The following is a 27,547-nucleotide window of genomic DNA, read 5'->3' on the forward strand; positions in this document are numbered from 1 at the left end:
TTTTGGCCAGCAACTTTCTTCCAACAAAATAGGAAGTTTTGGGTCATCCAAAAGATTTTGTGAAATTGCCTCAGTTTTGTAAAATTGTTTTAGTAAATAAATAGGAGTGGGAAAAGGCAGAAATAATGGTGATAGTTGTGGTGGTGTTTCATTTTTTTTTTTATATAGAAGCCTAGTTGCTGGAGCATTCACTCAGGAAGCAGGAGACTTGGGTTTCAGGCATTCCTCAGCCGAAGAGGATTCAACCCCGTTTCTTCCACCTCACCGTATAATTTCCTAATCAGCAGACTACAGAATAGTCTGGGTGGGGCATCACTTCCTCCTTTAGTGGAAGCTGAGCTACTGTGTATACAAGAAAGCCAGTCATAGGGTCATAAGGAAGACAAACAAGAGAGAGCATGACTCTACAGTCCAGTGGTATGGTCACTTTGCTGGGAGGAGGCCATTATGTCGAGTATAAAAGATGGCTGAGAGTCATCCACAATATGCTGTTCCTCAAAAAGACTGGTCCCGTGTTAGGTAGTCATGTATCCTCAGAAAAAGATTCAGTGATCTTGATTTCAAGTGGATAGAGGCACCTAATCAGCAACCCTCACTCAGGCATTAAAACTTGATGGAAAGAGGTGCCCCTATACTTAATGTTTCCTAGTGATGAGCTCTAAGCAACTCCCTGCTTCATTCTTTCTGAATCACCACTCAGGGCCACCTGACTCTCCCCGGTTCCTGTATAGGGAGAATAGGTACCTAACCCTTCCTGTCTGACATTATGACCTCAGCCACCATTGGGTTCCCAGAGAAAATGTGAACTTTGCAGCCGAGTGTCCGAGTGGTCTGAATGTGCAAAGGGGAGCTGTACTGGAAACAGGAGGATGTTGTTTTTTCCAGCTCTGACATTCAAAAAGTGATTTCTCTAGGTTTGTAGAGTAATACCTTTAAGAGTTGTTGCAGTCCTCATTGGTGTTTGAACCTGAGCAGTGTCAGTCAACCTGTAAACAAATTAATGTGACAAAAAAGCCCACTAATGTGTTTAGACATGAGTCAGCATGGTTAAGTGTATGACAGCTTCTGTTTCAAGAGGAAAATATCAAGTGGGGAATATTCATAGCTTCTGATCCATTAATTCCAGCTTGGTACTTTTGGCAGCTGGTCACGTTATATTCTTCTTCTCACACTCTGCTCCCTTTGCAATGCTTAGAGCAGTTTTGATCTTTAGCCCCAGATTCATTCCAGCACAAACAAACAACTTCAGTTATCCAATCACATCAAGAATTAAATAATAATAAAAATGGAGTCAAACTGAGCTGCTGCTAGAGCAAGCCCCCTCAGTTTGTGCTATTTGAAAGTCTCCTTAAATAAAAGAAAATTGTAGCAAATGTTGTCCAGATGACTAAATAACAGAAGTTTAATTTTTAAAGATGCTCAGTCCTGGTGAGAAATCAATTTATGCTTCTGATTCTTCTCAAATATTCCAGCTGTCATTCACTGGAAAGATCTCAGCCTTTCTGTTGTAAACTCAGACACAAAAAAGTGTTTACTTTTCAGTGCTTGTGGAATAGGGTTATATCCTAGTAAAAACACATGTTTTGAGAAATGGTGAATCTCATTTTGCAAAGATAATGACAAAGAGTTCAGCAGGAATAACCATGAGAAAAATGCCCACTCTCTACTAGCTAAATATCGGTGGAACAAAACATCTAATTTAATTACATGTTTTGCAGATTTCCAGTTTAAATAATAAACCTTCTGGAAATTGTAAGAGTAGCTCTTATTTCCAAAAACTCTCAACATGCAGCACAGTCAAATAATTGAACATTACCAAGTGATTCAAAGGATTATATTATATAACCTGTGTAGCTCAGAATATTATTGCTGTTTACATGGAAGTGCAAGTTAAAAAAAGTGTCTGGACTTTATAATTAGCAGGGAGCCCTACTAAAGTTGCAAAATGAAACAAGTTTGGTGTTTTGGGTGCCTGTAGACTGTAATTCCAGTGCATTGGATCGGATTCAATTAATCAAGTCTGCTGGAGTGTGCTAATTATCCTCCAGCAGACTCAGTGTCTCATGTTTTCAGTGTCCCCACACTTCAAAATGGTGGTGAGAGCACTTTAACTAAAGCTCATGGAACAAGCTATAGTTAAATCACCCCTGCTTCCATTTTGAAGCACAGGATGCTGAATACAGATCACGCTGTAGGCGCTTTTATTAGAGTGGCTCTTCGGAGCTGTTCTAATTAAAGCACCCCCCTATCCCTAGAGCACATGTAAAGGTGTCCTTTGTGTGTTTATTCCTTATTGAGTAACTTCCTATAAATATGGGATGAAGCATGATGCATGAAATACTTGATGTGATTTAGGTTTGAACAGCAGCATGTCATATAAAGAAAAAATGAGGAAGTAGAGATCCTATGTAAACTCACCCTGCGCTATTTCATGGAACTAATGTTGTTATATTGATATAAGCATTCTATAAAATCAACAGCCTACTAGTTAGAAGCAATGCTTACATAGAAATACATCATCTGCCATAAATAATGCAAGCAGATTATGTATATATAACTCATCAGATCTGTATGTGTGTTTTGGTCCCACTTTGAGCCCCAGCCACAGAGTGAATACAGTTCCTATGTATAAGTAAGGCTCTGTATTTCAGACTGCAGAAATATAAACCATTTACTTTGAGGACTTTGGTTAAGTCCCTTGTGATCTGGCAAAGATGGTACCTGTCACAATGGAAGCATCCTTCTCAAAAGGCAGATCTTATTTCAATGGTGATATTAAACATGATTAAACATAGCTTTGCAGTGAGTCTCAGAAGTGAAAGAATAGTGTATCTATGTTAGTGAACAGACTAATGATTCTCAACTAGGGAGCTGTAGGTTGGCATACAATATTAGCACTCCTAGGTGTGCAAACATGATTCACAAGATAAAGCCAGAGTTTTCAAATAGGAATCCATAGTGTTAAGAACATTCTGACCTGTTGTGATCTGTTTTAGTTCTTAGCACCAGAAGAATTGCTCTATTATTTTTCTATAGTCACAAAATGAGTGAAAACTAAGAGCTGGCATTTTCCAATAGATACCTTAAGTCTATTGAGAGACGGCTCAAATCTATTAAGGCATGCAGGGCTGTCCCTAGGGTATGACAAATCAGGGTGATCGCCCCAGGCCTCATGTTTGGGGGGGGTCCTGCGGAGCCAGGCGGAGCAGCCACAGCCCTTCCTGCAAGGCTCAACTGATGCTGGCAGCTCCACCCATCACCATGGAAAAAGCGTGGAGACTCCCCCCTGCCAGGTGCAGGGACGACCCCAGCCCATGCTTTTGTGGGGGTTCCACAGGCCCTGAGCAGTGTTAAGGGGGCCCATTACAAATTTATTTGCCCTGGGTCCTACACCTTCCTGGGTCAGCCCTGAAGGCATTCCTCAAGTCTGTCAAGGCATGTCTTGATTCTAAAAAGGTTGAGAACCACTAGAATAGACCAATATGCATGTATAGCATGTCTCTTTACTGGATCAAATCAGTGCTCTTTAGTTGTGCACCCTAAGGTCTCTGTGTGTTAAAGGTAATGATTCTCTTCTAGCTTATGAGCCAAGTGACTTTTGGAGCAGAAGAATCTGAGATCCTTTCCCTCCATCATTGTAAGGCAACATACGAACGAACATGAAATACAACAGAGTGATCACTATGGAATTCCTAGGTGGGCTTGTCACCATATGTAAAGTTAGTTTGAAGGTATACTGTTCTGAATTACTGTGTGATTCCCACGCAAAAGCATCAGATGAGATGAGGGAGGTATACGCGCTGAAATGTTATCAACCAAGCCCAGCTAAAACACTGATTAATCTTAAAAAATGTCTTCTATTTCACTAAGTCTAAAGAAATCAAATGAGAGTACAAGCAAAAAAAACAGCACTTCTCAATCCAATGACAATTCTTAAGGCTGGCTTTAAATAAAGATGAAAGAAAAAGCGAAGCTACATTTCCTCATTTTTGGTGGATATTTTACAAAGACAGGTCAACAGCAATGCAGCTAATGACCTGATTGTTGTACTTTCCAACTATGTATGTAATAGGCTGGGTTGTAGCCTATTTTATTTCACAGCCAAAGGGAATTAGAAAGTATTATTTAAATATTCAGGGCAGAATTATTGCTGACTTGGTGAACCTAGCACAGCTGGTTCTGTGATGTCCCAGTCCTCCACACACAGACATGAGCACCAGTTGTGTTAGCAGCACAGACAGTAAAGTTTATACATTTTCAAAACACTCAAATAATCTAAGTTTTACGTTGTCCCATGTGATGTGCTGCTGAGATTGCTACATTGGGAGGCAACATAAAAAGCATGGGCATGAGCTCTTCCCTGGAAATACCAGTGCTTCTCCAGGGGGCCATATTAGATCTGAACCATTAAATGTGTGCCTTTGGAAGCACTAGTCTTGAACGAATCCATCAGGCTTACTTTTTTCTGCCCAGGCAGCATGCAGAACAAGTGTTTCTTTGCCCTTTGCTATTTCTGGCTCTCTTAAACATAGTAAAAAGTCCATAGGTGTTTGGACTCGGGAACATCTGCCATCACCCTGCAGCAAATGCCAATGTCAGCCAGGAGAAGATGTAAACAAACCTAAGAGTTCCTTCTCTGCAGCTCTGCTCTCCAGCATCTCACCTCATCTCATCATATTTCTGTTATATTTCTTAACATGACAGGCTGGTAGCAAGTAGAAGAACATTAGGGCTGTGTGAAGCTTCAGTTGCTGATTCAATTCAGCAGAGATTTGGCCCAATTCGGCCGAATCTCTGACTCCAACTCTAATCAGGAGACCCTTTAATCTTTCCAAATCATATCATAACCCTCTGAATCGATACAGAGAGATTCAGCGAGATTTGATGATCCAGGCACAGACACAGCTTTAAATGTTTTTTCTACATACCTCAAGGTACCAGACAACTCATGAACGCTGAGATGGTGAGGCGGATGGAGCGCCCTATAGGAGCATGGTGGGGAGGGTCTCCAGAGCACTCAGCAGTGGACACAGAAGGGGACCAAAAGCACTTCTGGTCCCCTTCTGTGTCCACCGTGGAGCACATGGGGGGGACCTCCCCGCCCCCTGGCTTGGCAACTGGTATTTCCTAGGTCTGGGGTGGGTACCCAGGGTCCCCCCACGGCTGATTGCCAAGCTCAGTGGAGGACCCAGAAATGGACCGGAAGTACTTCTGGTCCACTTCTGAGTCCACCACTGAGCATGCGAGAGGGGCCCCCATGCTCCATCCACCCCACCATCTCAGCATTCATGAGCCATTCATGAGCCATGCCTGGTACCTTGTAGAAAAAACATTTAAAGCTGTCTGTGGCCGAATCAACATCGAATCCTCAGACTCAGCCAAATCGAATTGGGACAGTGATCCGAATCAATGAATCAAATCACTGTGCCCCGAATTGGGCTGAATCTGAATCCAAATTGAATACGGTCTGCTTTGTGCACCCCTAAAGAACATCCCACCAGTTCTGATATACCAATGCCAAAGTCCAAAGTGTTTGAGGATGTTGTCTACAGTAGATGTGTGTAGTTTCTCAGGTTTGGGCCTACAACTAGGAATTGGGTAATCTGGTTTCTACCCTGAATCTGTCATGTAACATGGGGCAAATTTTACAACTTCCCCAAGCCTTTGTTTCTCTATCTATATTATAGAGGTATTAATCTTAAAACTACCTTGTGGAGCTTTCAGCTTCAGATTTTTATTATGTCCTTATTATTTTCCACATTCCATAGGTTTTTCTTGTAGGGATTCATATAAAAACACCTTCAGAAGGGTGAGAAGACATAAATTTTGTAATCACTACAGTCTCTGCAAGAGGGGAAAGGTACTTTCGGATTCTATGGCCCAATTTACACATACAGGTAAAAGTGCAGTTGGATCTAATGTGTGAACCACACAATCGCGCCTCCTGCTAAGCCACGCATGCTAATTAAAGCTTGATAGCAACCAGCTATAAAGTTAGTATACATTTTCAAGGTCTAACTTTACAGCTGGTTGGAGCTTTTTAATGTGAGATAGCTATGTTTCATGTGTAGCTGGTCATGTACAACCAGTTAAGTGCACAATACCTGCAATGTGTAGAGGAGGCCTATGTGATATAACAACAGCCTTTCATCTCCTACTGCACCAAGAAATTTGGAATCCCACATTCCTTCACTACTCAGCTCAGAAAACCTTTGAACCATGAAAAGGATGATGTCCAGTTGACTCCAGGGGTTGAGTCAATAATCTCCTGGCTGCTAGCCCATGGCAGAGAACTAGATAGATGTAGAGGTCCAGAAATAATGTCATTAAGAATTAAAGATAAGTGATCTGATAGATTCCTGGAATTTGCCTACTTTGCCTGATGGACATTCTGATGGTTAGTGTGCAGCACCAGAGCACAATGTGCAGAAAAAAGCTAGAAGCAAAAGATAACAGACCTTTTCAAAGCCACGCTTCATCAGTTTAGCTTGGCTAGGATTCTGAACTCTTGCCCAGTCAGGAAAGGTTGGGGCAATGCTACTCTGTGCCTGTGCATGATAGAAGCTTTGGTAGTCTGTCATGCACTTCGAAAGAAATCCAGCTTTCCTCTTTTCTCTTGGCAATCAGGTATAGAGTTAGGGAATTGTTGCTCTACACAAATGTTTTATATCACTCTTCAGTGAATGCTACAACTAACTATTAGTTTTCTTTTGAGCTAAATTGCTTCAGTCTAGCAACTAATTGCACTGGGAACATTTTTACATGTTGGATTTATTATTTGTGGTTATGTGGTTGGATCATTTTTCTGCATGCTGAAATGGAGTATAATTGGGCTATTTTTCAAAGTAAATAGAGTGTGCCTATATGGAAAGATGTTAGTCTATACCAGGTTTTTCCTCACCTTTTTATAGTTCTGGCAAAGAAGGGGTTTCATTTTCCTGTTATGGTCTTTCCAATGTAGTTGACCTTTATTTGTCTAATTTCACAGAAGTTGGTCTCTGCTGTATCATTCTGAGAGGTGATGTGTAAGTCCTGGAGTTTTTTACTTTATTTTTGTTGAAATCAATCCACTGTGTCCCAAAAGCAGAGCTATTTTTAAAGTTTCTACAGGGAAAAAAATTTCGGCGGCTGTAGCAGGGACCTGGCTCAGATGACAGTCACTGGGGTGCTTTGTGGCCAGCTGGATCCCGGGCCATCTCAGTGGCAAACAGCAAGCCCATGAGCAGGCAGCATGGACCCTGCATGCTTATCTCTCAGACAGGAAAGGGAAAGGGCAGGTGAAACATTCCTCAGGTGCCCATCCTCTGAGCAAGACTAGGAGCAGGAAGCAGTGCCCCACACAGCAGAAACCAGGCAGCTGGAGTGCTCAGTGCTGCCTAGAGACTGGGAGCTGCAGCTACAGGCAATGATGAGCCTGGCAGGGTTCAGTACCCAGTAGCAGCAGCAGGACACATGGGGGCCTCAAGGAGTCTGGGTTAGCCCAGACCAATTCAGAACTTCCCTTCCAGCCCTAGGAAGGGGGCACTACTTGGCATAGGCATGTGGCTATGCTGCATCTCTCCCTGGAAGCTGAGGACCCCCTATCAGAGGCTAGCCTTAACTTTGCTGCCATAACAAGAACTTGACAACCTTAAGGACGCTGGATGTCAGGTATCTGCCAAGGCCTCACAGGAGTTCATAGTATCCTTGGCCCCAAATCACCCACAGGGGTTGGCAAGATGCAGGTCAGTCCAATGAACCAGGCTTACAACCAAGGTGCAAACCCTGAAGAGCCTTAGACACCTTAGGAGAAGGTGGATGTATAATTCAAGGCCAAAGGTAGGCCCACAAATGAACAATGGATATGACTGCTTATGTTGTATTTCTTTATTCATATCTATACAGTATGGACATCATCACTTTACCCAATCTATTTGGCTGCCTGTGATGCCACAACATAAATACTTACCTGTACTGGCTGGGGAGAGGAGAGAGGGGGTAGCACACAGGTAGGCAGCAGATCTTCTTAAATTTGCTGAGTTCCCCAAATGCCTCCCTCCCCAGCATATAATCAATATTTTTAGACATCTTATTCTAATCTTATAATAACTGTTCTCTTATTGGTTTTATTTTAATTTTGTTGTTTCACTGACACTTTTGGAACTGAAATAAACCATTTCTTTTGTGGATGTGCAAGCTGTCAATTAGTTTAGATTCATGTCCCTGTAAAAACTGCACTTTTGAAAGGGAAGTTTCCTTATCTCCTTCCTTCACCATCATGGAATGTTGCTTACCACCATCTTGTTCTTTTCTTCCCTCAAACTTGTAGTCTTCCATAAACAACACTGCATTGGTTTTGCAACTTATCTGTAAACTTAACCAAAATATCTATTGTAAAACAATATTCAGTATATTTGGTTATACTAATCATTACTACTTACATTTTAAGAATAGGCTATGATATAGTATATTTGGGTTATTTAGATTAACATTTTCTTTCAAAGTGCCTCCTTTCAGGCCTTGTGCAGATTTGGGTAATCTTTGACAAGCCTGATTTAGTTTTTTTCTAGAGGTGAAAGATTGCCAGCCATGCCTGGATTTTTTCTTATGGAAAGCTTAAGAGTTCCTGTTCACTGTCTATGCTTTAGTTAATCTCTGTCACTGCTAGGTATTATAAGGCCAAGGCCCATTACAACTGGACGTCTTTCTAACACAGGGTGAGGTCCTAGGAGAGTGTCACTCAGATGTTCTGGGATTGCCCTCTCTCCTGCCATGACTTTGATGTTATCATTTGTTGGCATCCAGTTCCCCTTTTATGAGTGACACACCAGACCGATTATCTTGGTCTCTTTGTGGGACTCCACCTCCCCTGCACTCCACCCTAACCACTTCCTTTGATGTCAGCTGGATCTTTAAATTCCGTAAGAGGGGAAGAAGGGGATGTGAGACTCTCTTTGACCCCAGTCTTCTCAACCCTCACGTCTCTGTATCAGGATTTATCTCAATTTCTTTTATTCACACAAAGCACAGACTGACCATCTAAGCCCCTCCAGGGGCTTAGATGAGATACTGAGATGAGCCTTCCTCAACTCCGGGCTCTGTTTCACCTGGTTCAGCTACCAGGACCCCAATACCCAGTAGTCCCAAGCCACTGGGGGGAAAAAAAAAGAAAAGGAACAATACAACTCAAAGCAAACAGTCCAGCAGCAGCCAGAGCCACTCTCACACTGGGAATTGTTTTTTTCTGACCTGGGTAAGGGCCTTATGCTAGTTTTCTGCTGGAGTCTCTTCTTGGGTTCCATCCCTGCTTGCCCCTTCCCAGTCACATCTAACCTTATTCTCTCTCAGTGGGTATCGATCCCAGGAGTCCCAGCAGGCATGGTGGGGAAATTGGCTCGGCATTAGCTTCACACAGTGATCCTCCAATCATCAGCACATCTGGTTGGCTGCATCTTCCAAGTGGAGAGTCCAGCCAGCATCCTTTCCAATTCAGGGCTCTGGACTCTCCTAGATGGCCCCTCTCTGGACCCAGATGTAACTTCCCAGGGCCAATGAGCACCAATCCAGAGGAAGCAGCTACTCCGGAGGTGGTGCCCAGGACCCTGCTTCCTGGTCATGCTTTCTGCTTCCGCTGAAGTGAGTGACAGGCATGGGTTATGGCTGCATCTTTTTTGTCTCCCCCATCTCTTTCCTCACCTCCACAGTCTCATGGTGGGTATATGCTTTTATTTAAAAATATGATATAAGAATATGTATTTCAGTTTAACTGTGCCTCATAGTTATTTTTTTTTTCTACAGCCTTATTTGTGACAAGTATGGGACAAAGATGGCATTCCTATCTCTAGTATTTGTGAAATCAGTCCTGCTGCAGAATATTCCAGGTGAGTTACCACTACAGGGCTGAAGTTGTTCAAGCTTCAACAGAATTAAAAAAATAGCAAAAATACCCTTTATCAAATCACATTTAAAGTGAATCATTGTACCATTCTCTCCACCTCCCCCTTACCTTTAGTCTATCACCTTTAAAGAAATCTCCTGAGCTGTTAGCCATGTAAGTCTTGTGACACACATCTGAGCTGTTCTGATTCAATATGGCAGAGAGCACTGGTGTATGCATATCCCCTGAGACATTTCATTACCACTTTCTAATAGCCCTTGCTCTCTTAGCACCTTGCCTATGACAGAAAAGACGCATACTAAATTAAAAATATTTATTTAATTGAATTGAATAATATATTTTATTTCATTTATTAAGTTGGATTTATATAGATCTATCTTTTAAAGTAAAATGCAGGGTTTTAATCAACCTTGCCCCACACGAGAAATGCGTATGCTAACGGAAGCAAAATGAATCCAGTGTCTTCCCAAAGGGTACAAAAACAAGCAAAGGCAAGAGAAAGCCAAACCCCAAAGTAGGGTCCTTTGGCATATGAATCTGAGCTCTTATCATTGTATTACTGTAGCATCTGGATGGTCTAATCAAAACCAGAACCCCACTATGCTAGATTTTACAAAAGCAAACACTGTCCTAGGCAGCTTACAGTCTAAAGAGCTGGTTGTCTTTGTTATTTGCCCTGCTTTTGGAACAGTATATTGCTATGCTGTCATTGGAGCAGCCCAAGAAGGAGACTGAGACAGGAGTCTATCTTTTCTTTTCTATTTCCCTTGCTGTTCCAGGGATGGGTTATGCTGCTATACCAAGCACATGTTCCCTGCAATGTAACCATACTGCTGGGCACATGCAGAGTGATAGAGAGATACCATGGCTCAGCCCATACATGATGAGCTTCCCTATGAAGCAACTGGATAGAGCCTATGTGGCAGCTAGGGGCCTTCGAGGGCCACCGTGATGTCCTAGAGTCCTTTCTGTCTGGTATAGCTCCGCTTACATCTCCCCATGCTGCAACCCATTAAATTGCCTGCCCTCCCTTGTTATTAAATAAAATAGTAAAAGAAGGCTACCTTACTGGGATGAATGAGTCTTTCCAGTTCTTCCTGTGGGAATATTACACTGTCTCTTTAGGAGAACAGTTAGTGGAAACTGAAACATTAGAGCAAATGTTTTGTTATTCAGAACTGCTGCAGACCAGTTGCATGCAGAGAGAGCTGCTGGTTGTTGTAGAGTTGTCTGCAAAATATTGCTAGAGTTATTCATGATGATAATAAACAAAATTTGCTTTGATCAAGAAGGTGTACTGCTTTAACAGCAGTCATCATTTCATGGTACCAGGAGTAGGGTCCAAAGAAAGCAAAGGGGAAGATGAAAGAAACTGATGAAGAAAGAGCATCTTAAAACCCCCAAGGAGCTGAAACTCTTAGATAAAGCTGCTGAATCATGGGGGGAAAAAACAAAGTTTTAACATATACATGCAAGCAACAGGGTGTGCAGCAAAGAAAGATGAGCAGGAAAAAAAACGTATTCCTGAATAGCTGGACCAGAGGCTGTTGATTTCTTTAATGGCATGCAGCTAAACCAGAATGAGAGGAAAAGTTATGCTACTATGTTACAGAAGTTTGCAGAATACTGCATACCAAAAACAAATGAGACATTAGAGAGATACAGGTTTCACAAAAGAGTGCAAAAAGGCAGTGAATCTTTTAAGGAATTCCTAACAGACTTGAAGCTCATGAGCCAGGACTGCAACTTCAGGCAGCTAACTGAGTCTATCCTATGGGATAAGATTGTAATAGGAATTGGAGATTTGAAACTACAGAAAAAACTGTTGGAGGATGTGAATTTGACCCTAGACAAAGCAGGGAGTGTGTGCCAGGCAGCAAAAGTTACCTTCCATAGTCTACAAATAATGGAAGGAACATCAGAAACAGCTACCATAGACCAGATAAACAGCAAGGAGAAAGCAGAAAGCAAGCACAGAGAACAAGAAGCTACACAGATAGCCCAAGGGATGAGGTAACAGGTGAATGAGCACCGAATTGCAAGAAATGTGGAATCAGGCACTCAAACAGGCAATGCCTTGCACTAGGAAAATGGCGTGTTACAAGCAAACGGTATAACCATTTTGCCAAAGTCTGCAACCAGGAGCAAACACAGAGAAGAAGTCAAAGGATGCAAATTGATGCAGTATATCATGACAACACTGATGAAACCACTGAGGAGAAATTCAATGTGTGAACTGTGGCTGCAGAGACAGGAGACGAAAGGGCTGTTGCACTGGAAACTAATAAAAGGGTCATTAACTACAAAATGAGCACAGGTGCACAGGTAAATGTGCTTCCAGATGTATTAATAAGTTAAAACAAAACCCAAACTGGATCAAGGGTAAAGATGTAAAGCTAAGATCTTACAATGGGGAGATGATTCCCACCAAAGGAGTATGTGACCTAGAGGTAAAAGTTAAGGATCAAATTGAACTGATAACTTTTTTAATAGCCATAAGGAATACTATGGCAAGACTGGAACTAAAAACCTGCTAGCATTTGGGTTTAATTAAGAAAGTGTATATGGTAACAAATGCCAAGGACACGCTTATAAAAGACAAATATTCTGATGTTTTTGAAGACATTAGTAAATTGGAAACTGAATATAAAATTGAGCTGGCAGAACCCAAATATCTGGTCATTCATGCCCCCAGAAAAGTTCCTCTAGCCTTCAAAAGGAGACTAAAAGAAGAGCTGAATGGATTGGTGGCATTGAAAATTATTGACAATGTAGAAGAAGCTAGTGAACGGGTGCCTCTACACATCATGCTATGGTGATGTAGCAATGCTCTATGTCACCATACGGCATGTTATGGCAATGTAACGATCATGTGTGTCTACACGTGATCACCAGCTAAATTGCCATAGCTGTGTGCTCCCTGGGTATAGCCATAGCAACAAAATATAACCATGTGCCATACACACGATGTAGTAACCACCCGTGCTGCATCGTGCTTTAGTGCTTCCTAAAGAAAGTACTAAAGCACGACACCATAGCAACGTTGCCATGCAATGACATGTAGACGCGCCCAGTGGGTACACTCATTAGTAATTATAGAAAAGAAAGATAGGACACTAAGATTATGCTTAGATCCAAAAGAGATCAATAAATACATAAAAAGAGAGCACTTCCCATTGCCTACAAGAGAGGATATATTTAGTGAAATGGCTGCTGCTAAATATTTTTCAATTCTGGATGCATCCTCAGGGTTTTGGCAGCTTCCTTTAGATGAAAAAAAAGCTCAAGGCTATGCACTTTTAATTCATCCTTTGGGAGATATTGCTTTTGCATGCTCCTGTTTGGCCTCAAATCAGCACCTGAAATCTTTCACAGGAAAGTGCAGCAAATATTTGATGAAGTAGCAGGTGTCAAGGTGTACATTGATGACATCCTTGTATAGGGAAAAACAAAGGGGAACATGATTTGAGGCTACAGAAAGCCCTCAACAGGGCAAGGGTGGCAGGGCTGAAACTTAATAAGCAGAAAAGCAAATTTAAAGTTAAAGGGGGAATGAATTTGGGGGAATGAATACCACAAAATGGGGTGCAAATTGATCGTAAGAGAATAAGAGCAACAGTAAACATGCCATCCCCACAAGACAAGGAAGAGGTACAGCGGTTCCTACGAATGTTCATCCATGTAGGCAGGTATATAGAAAACCTTGCAGAGCACACCAGCAAACTGAGAGAGCTACTAAAAAAGAATACTCAGTGGATGTGGGTTACCAACATGGACAAAACATTCTCAAAGTTAAAAAAACTAATTGAAACAGGTCCAGTTCTCAGGTGCTTTGACAGTAAAAGAGAAACCAAAATGTCCATAGATGCCTAAAAAGAGCGCATTGGGGCAACACTATTGCAAAAGTATGGTGATCACTCGGAGCTCAGTGGCATATGCATCCAGAGCCCTCACAGAAACAGAATACCTATGTGCACAGATAGAGAAAGAGGCTTTTAACTCTGGTGCGTGGATTAAAAAAAAAATAATGTTTTAATATATGGAAGACCTGGTTGTGGCAGAAACTTGCCATAAGCCTCTGGTCACCATAGCAAGAAAGGGGCTAGCTGATATACCTCCCAGACTACAGAGACTTTTTTTTCAGTTACAATTATATGATTTGAGATTAGAATATAAACCAGGGAAAGAACTAGTGATTGCAGATAATTTGTCTAGGACAGTTGACAACACTGTTGATGATGCTGAAATGGAATCTGACATTGCGCATGTCAACGGGATAAAAAAATATTTCTCAGTATCAGATGAGATGTGGTAAAACTTTGTAGTGGCTACAGCAAAGAATGGCACACTGCAGAAGGTTATCAAAGCTATCACCACTGGATGGCCTGGCCATTATATACCAGGTCCATATTTTCAGTTTAAAGCAGAGCTCTCAGTGATTGATAGTGTTTTGTTCAAGGGTCAGAGGATGGTAGTACCTAAAGCACCGCAAGCAGATATAATTGAAAGAATACATGAGGGCCATCTGGGCATTGAAAATGCAAAAGGAGGGCCAGGGCGATATTATATTGGCCACTCACAAATAGTCAGATAGAAAATGCTGTACGTAACTGTGACACATGCCAGAAATACCAGCCTAGGAATAAGATGGAACCAGTGCGAATAGACAATGATATTTAAGAGGCATGGTACAAAATGGGAATTGCTGGCAAAGATTATCTGTTGGCTTTAGATTATTTTTCTCACTATCCTGAAGTTGCTTTATTGGACAATATGACTGCACAGCTAATTATACTGCAACTTAAAGCAATCTTTTCCAGACATGGAATGCCACATAGGGTTATGTTTGGCAATGGCCCTCAGTTTTCAGGACGCACATTTAAAAAATCTGTATGGGACTATGGTTTTCGGCATGCTACATCAAGCCTGAGATACCCATAGTCTAATGGGCTTGTGGAAAATGGTGTTAAGATAATAAAGAGGTTATTAAAGAAAGCTAATGATTCAGATGGTGATCCATATTTAGTAATTCTGATTTACAGATCAGCTCCTCTAGCACATGGCCTGTCATTTGCTGAGATTTTATTTAACAGAAAGTTGAGAACTAGGTTACCCAAACTGACAAAAACAAATCACAGGGCTGACACTGATTTGCACAGGTATAAGCAAAAGGCCAAAGCTAAACAATAACTGTCCTATGACAAAGGTCCATGGGCATTGAAGGCACTGAAACCCAATGATGCAGTTCGTATTTATAATGGTGAAAGCTGGGAATAGAAAGTGTGGGTTATTCGTAAGGTTGCTGCATGGTCTTATGACATATTGACTCGGGATGGACAATCTTTTTGACGTAACAGGAGACACTTGCAACATATTTCTGAACAAGGGGAAAAGAATGGGAGGAGAGGATACTTGGAGACTACACCCAAGCTAACTCAGGAAAGTTGCTCAGAGGAGATGACAGAGGCGCTAAGGCTAGGGAGAGACGTTCAAAAAGCCTGAGCCAGAATCAATTCAGTCTTTGCAGGTTAGTCTAACCTAGCTAGGTTAAATCACTTTGTACCCATAAAGTGGAGGAAATGCCAGCACATGCCTCCAGTGGCTCAGGCTAGAAGCTGGGGGGGCACTAGAGCAGCCCTCCCTTCCCTTTCACAGGGCTGAGCTCAGGGAGCATGCCGAGGTCCGACAGGACACTCTCATTAGGGAGCCCTTCCCTTGATAACAGAGCATTTATCAGCTCTGTTAATAGCACTTACCACCCCATCAGAAAACAATGCCTCTCTCATTAGTTCAAGCTCTTCTTAAACATTTTTTTCCAAAGGAAGGAATGGAAGGATATTACCAGCTGAGCTGTTAACTAGCTCCAAAAAGCCCTAAGTGGACACTGTCCCATCTGCCTTACACAGCATTAGCTAGCATACCACATGCTGGCTATGGCCCATGCTATGGCCCATGCTGTGGGAGAAAGGAAGAATAGATCTCTGCGTAAGCAGCAAGTGGTGATAGGAGTGGGGAGTGAGGTATGGCAAAGCCAGCAGACCCTGCTGTGCCTGCAAGTCTCTGCCGAGCTGCAGCCAGGGAGCAGAGGGGAGGGGCCAATTCTGCTCTGAAGCAGAGAGCCCCACCCAGCCCAGAGAGCATGACGGGATGCTGAGGGAATCTGATTTTCTTAAACCAACAAGGGGTCTGGGACAGACATTGCATAAACCAGTTTGACCCAAATCAGTTAAGTCTGATACTACATTCAGCCAGGTTTATCTCAGACCGGTTTCAGCCATTTTCAAACTGGTTTATGTGCACTAAACATCTGTTCCGTTACAGGTTTTAAATCAGTTTCACAGAATCATAGAATCATAGAAGTAGGGTCGGAAGGGACCTTGCAGATCTTCAAGTTCAACCCCCTGCCTGGACAGGAGGGAAACTGGGCTCAAGTGACCCCAGCCAGGTAGGCATCGAGCAGCTTCTTAAAGACCCCCAGGGTAGGAGCCAGCACCACTTCCCTTGGAAGTTGGTTCCAGATTCTAGCTGCCCCTAGGTGTTTTGTAGTTCCTACGGATGTCTAATCTAAACCTACTCTCCAACAACTTGTGGCCATTATTTCTTGTTATCCCGGGGGACGCTAGGGGAAACAAGGTCTGCCCCAAACCCTTCTGGTCCCCCCTAGTGAGTTTATAGACGGTCACAAGGTCCCCCCTCAGCCTTCTCTTGTGAAGGCTGAACAGGTTCAGGTCCCGTAGCCTCTCATTGTAGGGTCTGCCCTGCTGTCCCCAGATCATGTGGGTGGCCCTCCTCTGGACCCTCTCAATGTTGTCCACATCCCTCTTGAAGTGGGGTGCCCAGAACTGGACACAGTATTCTAGCTGTGGCCTGACCAGTGTCGCACAGGTGGGGAGGATCACCTCCTTGGCCCTACTTGAGATGCAGCTGTGGATACACGATAGGGTCCAGTTAGCCCTGCCAACCGTGACCTCGCATTGTCGGCCCATGTTCATCTTGGAGTCAATGATGATTCCAAGATCCCTTTCTGCCTCCGTGCTCTCAAGAAGGGAGTTTCCCATCTTATAAGTGTGTTGCCGGTTACTACTGCCCAAGTGCAGCACCCTGCACTTGTCCGTATTGAAACGCATCCTGTTTTTGTTTGTCCACCCTTGCAACCTATCCAGGTCTTTCTGCAGTCTTTCCCTCCCTACTAGTGTGCCCACCTCACCCCAAATTTTGGTATCATCAGCAAAATTGAACAGGTTGCTTTTCACCCCGTTGTCCAAATCACTGATAAAGAAATTGAACAGTGCAGGCCCAAGGACCGAGCCCTGGGGGACTCCGCTGCCCACTTCCCCCAAGGTCGAATATGACCCGTCCACCACCACCCTCTGAGTACGACCCTTCAGCCAATTAGCAATCCATCTGACCGTGTAGGCATCGATGCCACAGTCGCCTAGTTTTTTTATGAGGATGGGGTGGGAGACAGTGTCAAAGGCCTTGCTAAGGCCAGAAAGACTACATCCACGGTGACACCTGCATCCAATGCTTTTGTGACCCGATCGTAAAAGGCAATCAGGTTGGTCTGACATGACCTGCCCCTAATGAAACCGTGCTGGTTGCCCCTGAGCATCATCCCCGATGCCGGCCCATCACAGATGTGCTCCTTGATGATCTGCACCCCCCTCCCCATTAAGTTTCTGATCACTTAAATCAGTTTATGTGTAATGTCTGTCCCTAGCCTAAAACAACAGACACCTGCTTCAGTCACTAGGGAGGCTTGAGCAGCATCATGCAGATCAGACTATGCTGAACACCACAAAGACTTACTGAACAATATTAATGTTGGTGTACTAATGTAATTTCTTTATCAAAAATGGTTTATTCAAGTTGTGTTATAGTTAAAAAGCTGGATGTTTAAAAGGGGGAGATGTGGCAATAGTACACTGTCTGTTTAGGAGAACAGTTACTGCAAACTGAAACATTAGAGAAGGTGTCATTTTGTTATTCAGAACTGGTGCCGACCAGTTGAGTGCCGAGCAAGCTGCTGGTTGTTGTAAAGAGTTGTCTGCAAAACATTGCTAGAGTCTTTCATGGTGATAATAAACAAAATTTGCTTTGATCAAGAAGGTGTCCTACTTTAATAGCACTCATCATTACACTTCCTCTCTCTTAAGGTTCTCAGCATCTCTTTTCTCAGGCTCATCCAACCTTAGGGCTAAATTTGTGGATCTCCTGCCCCTTGCAGCCATGCTCTGCCTGCCAGATGTTACAATTTATCATTTAAGCAGAGCCTCTCACCCCTTTTCCTTAACTGGCCTTCGAGCTTCAGTCTCTCTGGCTTTGACCCCTTTTCTCAGCCTGTACCTCCTAGCCCAAGGTCCTCTGCTCAGGACCCTGACTCCTGGGTCCCAGCCCCAGTTGGCTGTCTCAGGTTCAGGACACCTCTCCCTCTCTTTCTCCTTCTCTCTCTCTTCCTAGTAATGGTTTTGGCCCTTCCAACCTGTAGCCCACACAGGTCTGCCCTTAGCAGCCGGTGGGCTTTGGTCCTCCCAACCTCAGCCCCTCCTCTCTGCACTCTCTCTCTGGTTGAGACGATTTGCATTTCTGTTTCTCATGACCCTGCCTCTGGCTGGATTCACTAGCATGCCTCCCTGGTACTCTGTGGGCTCCTCATTGCCCCTTTGCTAGCCACACCCAGTCCACCACTTTAACTCTGAACATAAAAGAAAGCTACCATTTTAACCAAAAGTCTACCTTGCTCGGGGAGCATCAAACCCAATGAAAAAAAGAAAAAAAAAAAAGGTGTGTCATCACATTAAGAAAACACCCTTCCTTCTTGGGGTATCTTAACCCGTGGCAGAGCAGCTCCTGTCTTCAGGGCTCTCACCATTCTCTGTACTAGGCATCCTGAGCTGCTAGAGTTCTTCCCTAAATATGCCTCTTCTTCTGGGTGTGCTAGTCTCGCTGCCAAGCACCCAGGGAAGCCAGTATTTGAGTGTCCTGGTACATGGCTCCTTTTTGGTCACGTGACCTGCCATTTGACACAGCTACATCTCATTGATCCTCACAAGGTGGTTAGCCCTGCTCCCCAGCTCTGGCCAGCTTTGTTGTTAGTAATCTCCCCTTTAGTAACAAGAGGCTTTGGTGTCCTGTTACAGCTTGTATGTATATCTTTCCATGCTGCTACCTATGATGCCATAGCTGGTACAATAGCATAAAACAACCCCTCACCCTTTGACACAGACCTTCTTTGGCCTTAAACAGTTGAGAAAGGTGAATGACAGTGAAAGGAATAGAGGCACAAAAAAGGGGAGAGGTTTGCCTTATATTAACATGGCAGTAAGTGGTAGGACTCGGAAAAAAAATCTTATTTCTCCGAACTCCCAGTACAGTGCCCTTCTTACTGGCCCACACTCTCTGTAAGCCTCACTGGAAACCTTCTTACCCAAAAGCATAATGAAGAATGAGCCTTGCAGCCTTCCCTGGAGGTCAAACTGAAAACAATTAATTCTGAGGTGCAGAGTCATTCATTTTCAATTAAAATAAGTAGAAATCTACGGACACCTTCTGCTAATCTTGTCTTGGCCTTTCCTGCAAAGGACTGAAGGTAGTCTTCTGCCTAAAAAATTCAAAGTTACCTAAACTTTTAAACCTTAATATAAACGCTTTCTATTACACCTGGAAAAGCAACTGTGGTTTCCAAAATTCAGTGAGAAACTCAGCTGAAGAATTAGGACATTGCTGAACCAGCTTTTTTCTCTGATCTGATTAAGCTGTATTCCATGTAGATTTTTTTTTTAAATGGTATTTAATTTCCAGGTAGCTAAAGCCCAAATCATGGGAGCCAAAGTCCTTACATCCCAAACAAATAGGTATAACCTGCTAACTGGCCACAGATGAAGTAAAGTTAATGTGGCCTCTGCTGTTGAAGAACCATCTCACCGTAACTTGAGGATCTAATGCAACCATTCTCAATATGGGTGCCAGAGCACCCTGAGGTGCAATGAGATCCTTTTAAGGGTGCTCTGAGGTGCCATCTAATATTAGCACTGTTATCTGCACTCATAATGCACAAGATAAACCCAGAGCTTTCAAATTGGAATCCATAGTGTCAAAAATCATTTGGACTCATTATGGTCTTTCTAAGTTCTTTGCAACAGAAGAATTGCTCTATTGTTTTTTTTTGTAGTCAAGAAACAAGTGAAAGCTAAGAGATAATATTTTCTTAGAGGTGAATGGAGTCTAACAAGGCATGCCTGAAACCCAAACATGTTGAAAAAACAGTGATCTATTGGCATCCTCTGTTTGGTGGACCTATGTCAAATAAAGAAAACAACACAGAGCTGAGGGATTACTAAAATCCAAAGATAAGCACTACATTAATAATCTAAAACAGTTGCACAACACAGTAAATGGGTGACTGGGAGAAGCTGCCCTTTAATCAGCATAATAAATACATGTTCTGGGAGCTATTGCAACATGTTTTTGGATTCTTTCTCTTGTACCTAACACAATTAAAGCTGCAATTAATTGTGCAGAGTGTAAACTAAGAGATGTATGATTTCCCAGAGATGCAGTACCAGAGTTAGATTAACTTTCTTTACTAATACTGCCTAATAAATAGGTTTCAGGAACATGCATTAGTTAGCATTAGGAATCACTTTCAAAAATTAATGTAGCCCCAAATTTACTTGTTCCAGCTCATCTGGTGTAATAATGTTTTAAAAATAACAAATGCCTGGTATTCAAGTCTCTGCTTTGCATTACATACAAGACAGTCATCAGAATCCCCTTTAGAAGTGAATTCATCTAAATGGTGGTTTCATGGAGTTTTGCTAGAAAAAAAATCATAATTTTGATGGTATTTCAATAAACACTTTTATGAAATATCTTTGGGGAAAAAAAAGAAAATGAGCCCATTTCATACTCTGCAAAACTGAAGCAACTCTGAACTTCTAAAGTTAAAATGATTTCCCCTCCAGCCATCTTCGTTAGGACTATGCAAAAAGGGCTTTTTAAAGTAAAGACTCCAATTACTCCCAGGAGATATTTTCTCTTTCATTTTTGTGGTCATCCCTTCATAAATTCCTTCTTTGGTTATAATCCTAGAGTGATTTTGTTCTGGTTTAATTGTATTTCTAAATGGTTTCTGACATCCCACAACACTATTATAATTCTTTCTGCACCATGGTCTGAAGAACCCCACAGGGAGTGGTAGCAGGAGATGCTTTAAAAAAATAAAATTCTCATCAGATGAAAACAAAACAAGGTTATCTTGTTAGCAACTAGAAAATGCAGGTCAATAAATGCTCTGCCATTGACTTTAGAGATAATTTCCTACATATTGACTCTCTCAGCTCTTCATAAAGAATAAATGTAATGCACAGCAGGCACAAGATATAATAAAGCCTAGGAAATAACTGGCATTGGGTGAGACATGGAAAAGGCTAAGAGGACTTGGTATATGTTTCATTGCATTCATTGTACACCACTGAAAAACCCACAGAGTACACTGGATAAACAGCTAACTAACAATCATTTTATGTGTATACTTATGTGCCCATGTCTCACATTTATCTGTATCTATTACTACATACAGACAGTTTAGAATATTTTCTTCCAGTTGTAAAATCAGCTTGGAAAATGACAATTGCCTGTGCATCCTTACTCTGTGCTATTGTGCATCCATGTTGTGCACTGAGTGAGGTAGGGATCTGGCAGAGAAGACTGCATGTGGTGAGGCCATTGAAGGGGATGCACCTTTTAGTCTGACTTCATAACATGAATCTCTACCCTGCCTTCTTCCTGATTCCAGACTAACACAGCCAACTACTTCTATCTGTTCTTTTAAGATGGTATAATACTGAACAAATACAGCATAGCTAAGTTAAGGGTTCATACACAAATATAAATCTACCATTTCCTACAAGTTTTGGATGTTCAACTTCATATCCTAAATAAAATTATTTTAGTGTTTGTTTCCTACTTTTGGCTTTAAGAAAAATTAAATCAATTAAAAACCTATACAACTGTAGCTTTCTCCCTCCTACATTTCCAGCAGGCTTTGAAGCCAGAAACCATCATTCCAGACATTTTGCCATGTGAGCTCCAAGGCTAACATTAGCAGTAGACAGAAGACAGTAGTCTGTGATTGTGTAGCTGCAAGATTCTCATTCCAACTCTCTTTTGTCCTTGGGAGGTAATGGAGGAGATTTAGCAATGTGACTATGTGCTAGTCCAGAGGAGGCTTCCCTATATGTGGTACTATTATAGATGGCCCATTGGAGGAGAACTGAGCTCAGGTCTTGTCCTCTTAGCCCTGCTCCTGCAGCTACTCTAGAGGAAGTCCCCTGCATTCCCAGTGCATTAGAAACAAGAGTTTGATTATTTAAAAAAAATGGTAAGTTATTCCCTGTTATTTTAAAACCCAAACACAAAATCTACAACTACAACACAAAATCCACAAATGAAAGCAAAGCTAAAGGTCCTCTTTGTTTTGTCAGGTCCCATCCCCACCTTGTCTCAAACAACTAGGTCCTGAGCCATCCAAAGCATTGCCTTCATGCTTTGTGTAAATATTACTATAGCACTATTTCTATCATAATTTTTTTATCACGGGTCTGGTTCCCTGCTAATCCATGCACTCAGAGTTGTCAGGTATGGTCTTTGTTCTAGCCTCCCAGCCCCCAGACAGCCTCTGGCTTAGTCTTCATGTGCATTCATCCCTCTGGCTCTATTTTTATTAAAGAGAAACAAGGCAATACATGTTCTTGCACCAACCCTATAGTTACTGTTTGCTATTAATAAAGCAATCTGGCCATCTTTGTCTCTCTTGTGGACTTTTTATTCCAAAAGGGTAAAAAAAGTTATTTAAAATCAAAAGAACTAGGTTTTGGTTGCAATATTAAAGCTATTCTATGAAAAAGAGTCAGCCTTTCAGAAACATCTCTCTCAACATCTTTCTTCTACGCTGATACCTCATGTACAGCCTCTTGAGATTTGCAAAAAATCAGCCTAAATATAAATATAAAAACTTGTAACTTTCTTAGGCACTGATAAAAATATGAATCAAAAGCAATATACCTGTTACTTCTCTGGCAACTAAGCCAAATATGCAGTGGACATTTTTTTCTGGAAGAACAGCAACAAACATAAAAGACCCAAAACAGTGCTGCCTCCTAAAATGCTATAAAACTGAAGTAACCCTTTCATTGGCTTCATTCACAGTTCTCCAGATTTACACCAGTGTAGAGGAGAGAAGTCATTTGTCCCAAAAGATCCTTTTCTGTCTTTACCTTCATATGCTGAAATGAAAATAAAGACCTATTATTTAAGATTATTTTTCACTTGGGTAGATCTGGAAGGATTCAACTGAAGTTAATAGAGATGATCTGGATACCAGTGTAACTGTAGGAGAGTGCAGCTCAAATATCCTCAAATGTCCTTCCTCTCTCCCTTTCCAAAAGTATTTAACACAAAAATGACGTGATTAATAATTTTTGGGACATGGTTATTTCTGAGGATTTTACTGAGGTGCTCCTCAGTTAATCAGTTCAGTGTCAAATGCTGTATATTAAGTAATACGATGAAGAGCCCAACATTTTGTTTCAGCCTCAGCAGCAGCAGCAGAAGCTTTAACATCATATTTTTTTTTAAATGTTGCCTGAAGTGATTAATTGATTATAATGGTAACTGAGTTTACATAGTGCAAAAGTGATTTATTTCACAGGCCAACTAATCATCCAGGTATTGTTGCATGAGATTAAAAGAACAGATCTCAAAGAAGTCAGAGATTAGCCAAGATTTTCAGCAATCAGATTAAGAGATGAAGAAAGATGAGCTGAAAGGACGGACTGTGACTAAAGATTAGATTTAGAATTATGTGAAATCTCTTCCAGTTTTTTCCTTCTGAAATCTAAATTATCTTCTAGTGCTTCTGCATCAGGTATGGTCTCTTCTGCCTTAGGTCCTTTAAAAGGAAAGCTTTCCTTACATCTCTACCCCAAGGCTGAGTAATTTGATTTGTTCTGTAACTATAAGGGGCTTACATTCAGACCAGAAAGTTTGCAGAAAGGCTGCAGAAATCCATGTTGTGTTCTCTGCAGGGGACAATTGGAACTGGTCACTGAAAAATTATCTTTCAAACAGCTTAGGCTTCATATGATTATTGAACATTGCATCATACCAGAGATCAATAGAAATTTAAAAAATACATGAGTGGAAAAATGCAGCAGCTAAAGAACTGAAACTGTGAAAAAACAACTGGAAGAGATTTAAACACGCTTCACTCTACATCTCTAAAAAATGGGTACTATATTTTCTTGAAAACATAGCCTCCCAAATAAGGAGGACAGAATGTAGAAAAGAAAACTATTTCCAGAATCATGGTCCACAGTGGGCACGTCTACATGAGACGCTAACTGTACAGTAGCTGAAAAATACCATCCAGTAGTGTGTTACAGTATGCACAGTGGTAATATGCTACTGCCCGGTATTATTAGGCTACTGCATAATAGCATCACCTAAAAGATGTTTTCTGGTGCTACTGCAAAGTAACTGCAGTTACTGCACAGTTATTTAGTTCTTGCTAATACAAATACTAAATAAATGTGCAGTAATGACTGCACAGTAACGTCTCATGTAGATGCACCCTGTGTGATATAGAATAAATCCTCCTGGAAACTCTTCTTTATTATGCCAGTAACTTCCTGTAAATAATAAAGTACTTCCATACCACAAGTCCAACAAAATACTACAAACTGTAGTCACTCATCTTCTCCCACCTAAGTGGCTTGTCAACCAAAAGCTACTGCCTCACAAGCAGCTGTGAGAGGCTTAACACTGGAGCCCTGCTGCTTGCTGCCCCAGAGAGAAGTGGCACCCATCTGGTAATCATGTTAGCAGAGTTTCTGCATGCTTCTTTTCTTCCCTGCTTTTATTCCAGCAAAGAAAAATCAGCTGCTTTGCCTAAGGCATGTACCTCAATTTTGGAGGGCTGATTTTAGAAAGGAAAGGTGTGTGTGGTATATGAGTAAATATGGTCAGACAGCTTGAAGCTAGCTTTATTCCTGACAATAGTTGGTTCTGATGCACTTGATATGTTTAAAACTAATGTATTCCAAAAAGCATAAGAATCATGTCAGAGAGTTTTTGAACTAAAGGTGCAAGAAAAAAACAAAACTACAGAAGAGTCTATAAGTGGGCTAAAGCTGAAAAGTCATTCTTCTAATTTTAGGGATTTAATGAGTCCTTAATAAAAGACGAGATTGTAATTGTGATTGGTACATCAAACAAAATATCAAGAGAGAGAAGGACTGGTAGGAGACTCAGAACTAACCCTTGACAAAGCAATTAGAATTTGCCAAACTACAGAGGTCATGCAATCCAGAATAAAATTTTGTGAGGGCGGACAGCAAGCTGACACTGTACGTATGATTGAGAATCCAAAATATCACAGGAAAAGAGATTTGAGGTTAAAAGGCATATGGAGCTGTGAGTCAGAGGCAAGCAAGAGGAACACACAGAGATGCATATGCTGTGACAACCAGTCCAAGCTGGGATAGCGTCTGGCATATGGGAAAAGATTAAAGAAATTTCAGTTAATGCCTTTGCAAGAGTTTGCAAGCATCATCACAGTGTGTACTGCATGGACAAAGAGAACAATGATTGCGATATTAACTCACATGCATTTTCTTAGAAACAATGGACCCTACTAGAGTAGAAGATAAAAAGAGTAGCAACCAAAAGCAAATAGGACATTCATTAATTTGAATTTGGGCACAGGTACATGATGTATTTCCAGCAACAGTAAAAGCACTGAAAGAAAATCCATGTAAGTCAGAAAGTAAATATTTAAACTAAGGAATTGCAGTGGTGAGCTTATCGTTACTAAAGAAGCACACATGTAAACTACATACATGGGTAAACATGAACTGGAAAAAGATAAAATTGATATAACCAAGGAAAAAGTTGGGTCAAAAGTGAGGTAAACAAGCCCTCAACCGCATCAAAAAGGTGCCCTCACTGGAGTCACAAGGCACCAGAATATTGCAAAGCAGTTTAAAAACATCTTCCAGGAGACAGGGAAGCTAACAACAGACTTGAGCTGAAAAAACAAAATCATCCCTCAAACCGCCCAATCCTGTCCTATAGACTGCTACTTTCTTGCTAAGGTAAAGGCTAAAAGAGACATTGAATATGGATGTTGCTTTACATGTCATAGAAGAACCAACTGATCAGGGAAACTTGTTTGTTGTAAGACAAAGAAAAAATCTTGTTCCTTTGCCATAGACCCAAAACTGTCAAATGAATATTTATAAAGGAAACCTTTTCTACTCCCACCAAGACCAGAAATTTAACAGATTATGGCTGACACTAAATCTATCTAAACTGGAGGTATCAGCAAATATTCAGGAACAGTCCTTTGCAAAATAGTCCATGTTAGATGTATCACACCTTTTGAGAGGACGTGTTTCTACAGACAGCTGCTCAGCTATTGCTCATCGCCTGAGGTGCTTCACTAGCAAATACAACAATAGCATGATAGTGCAAAGGGTAACATTTTAACTGCGGGGGTGGAGGACAATGGAAACTATAACCAGGCCCAGGCTTTCAGTGACCCTTCAGGTAGCCATGCTCCTGGCTCCCAGGACCCAGCTGGGTCCTGGTACTCAGCATCCACAGCTGCTGAATACTGGGTCCCTGTGCTGCTGGGACCCAGAGTAGCAGCTGCTGGGGCTGAAGTCTTCTCAGTTGCAGGACTCCCAACCCCAGCTGGGCATGGTGCACCCCTGCAGCTGGGAGCCCCCTCAGCTAATAGGGATCCCAGCAGCAGAGGAGACAGTGCTACACATGAAAATTAAAGCTCAATAGCAAATAGCAGTAAAGTTAGTACATATTGTCAAGGTCTAACTTTATAGCTGGTTGGGGTTTTTTACTGTGTGATAGGTACTTTGCACGTGTAGATGGTCTCCAGGTTATTGTGCAATTAACCAGTTAATTGTGCAGTACCTGTAATGTGTAGAGGGGGCCTTGGTATATGGAGTGCGACTGCTAAAGCTGTATGTTCAGGATAAGAACCTGTAAGAGTGATTAAGGCTATTAACACAGGGCAGCTGTAACTGGGACAGCATTTCCCAGCCCCTTCCACTCATTCAGTGGGGAATTCTCAGATTCAGATGATCTTTTGCTTAAAGATGCTAGATGGTAGTTCCTAAAATGTTACAGACAAAATATTAAAAAGGACTCACTGAGCTCAGGTAGAGAAAGAAAAATGCAACAGAAAAACCAGAGACAGGTAATACTGGCCTCATGATGAGCAACATATAGGCAATTATTAGACATGTTACAGAAGCTAAAAATAAATCCAAGTAAAGAAAAAAGCTATCCTGGTAGCCAAGGAAGAATTTGTTCCATGGAATAAATTAGGCAAGATTTGTTTACACTCATTGGAAAAAACAATGGCTTGTTCCAGACCATTATTCTCACTTCCCTGACAGATGATTTTGCAAAACTGTTTTTGATAGATATGGCATACTTGATATAGGACTGTATTTCAGTGGATATAAGTTTAAAAAGTTTGCATTGCAATTTGGGTTTAGATATGTAATCACTACTCCCACTCTTTGAAATCCAATAGGCTGATGGAAAAATAATATTAAAATTAGAAATATTAGGCTAAAAGACTCC

This window comes from Alligator mississippiensis, chromosome 2 (assembly GCF_030867095.1).
Source record: "Alligator mississippiensis isolate rAllMis1 chromosome 2, rAllMis1, whole genome shotgun sequence".
NCBI classification, from domain to species: Eukaryota; Metazoa; Chordata; order Crocodylia; family Alligatoridae; genus Alligator; species Alligator mississippiensis.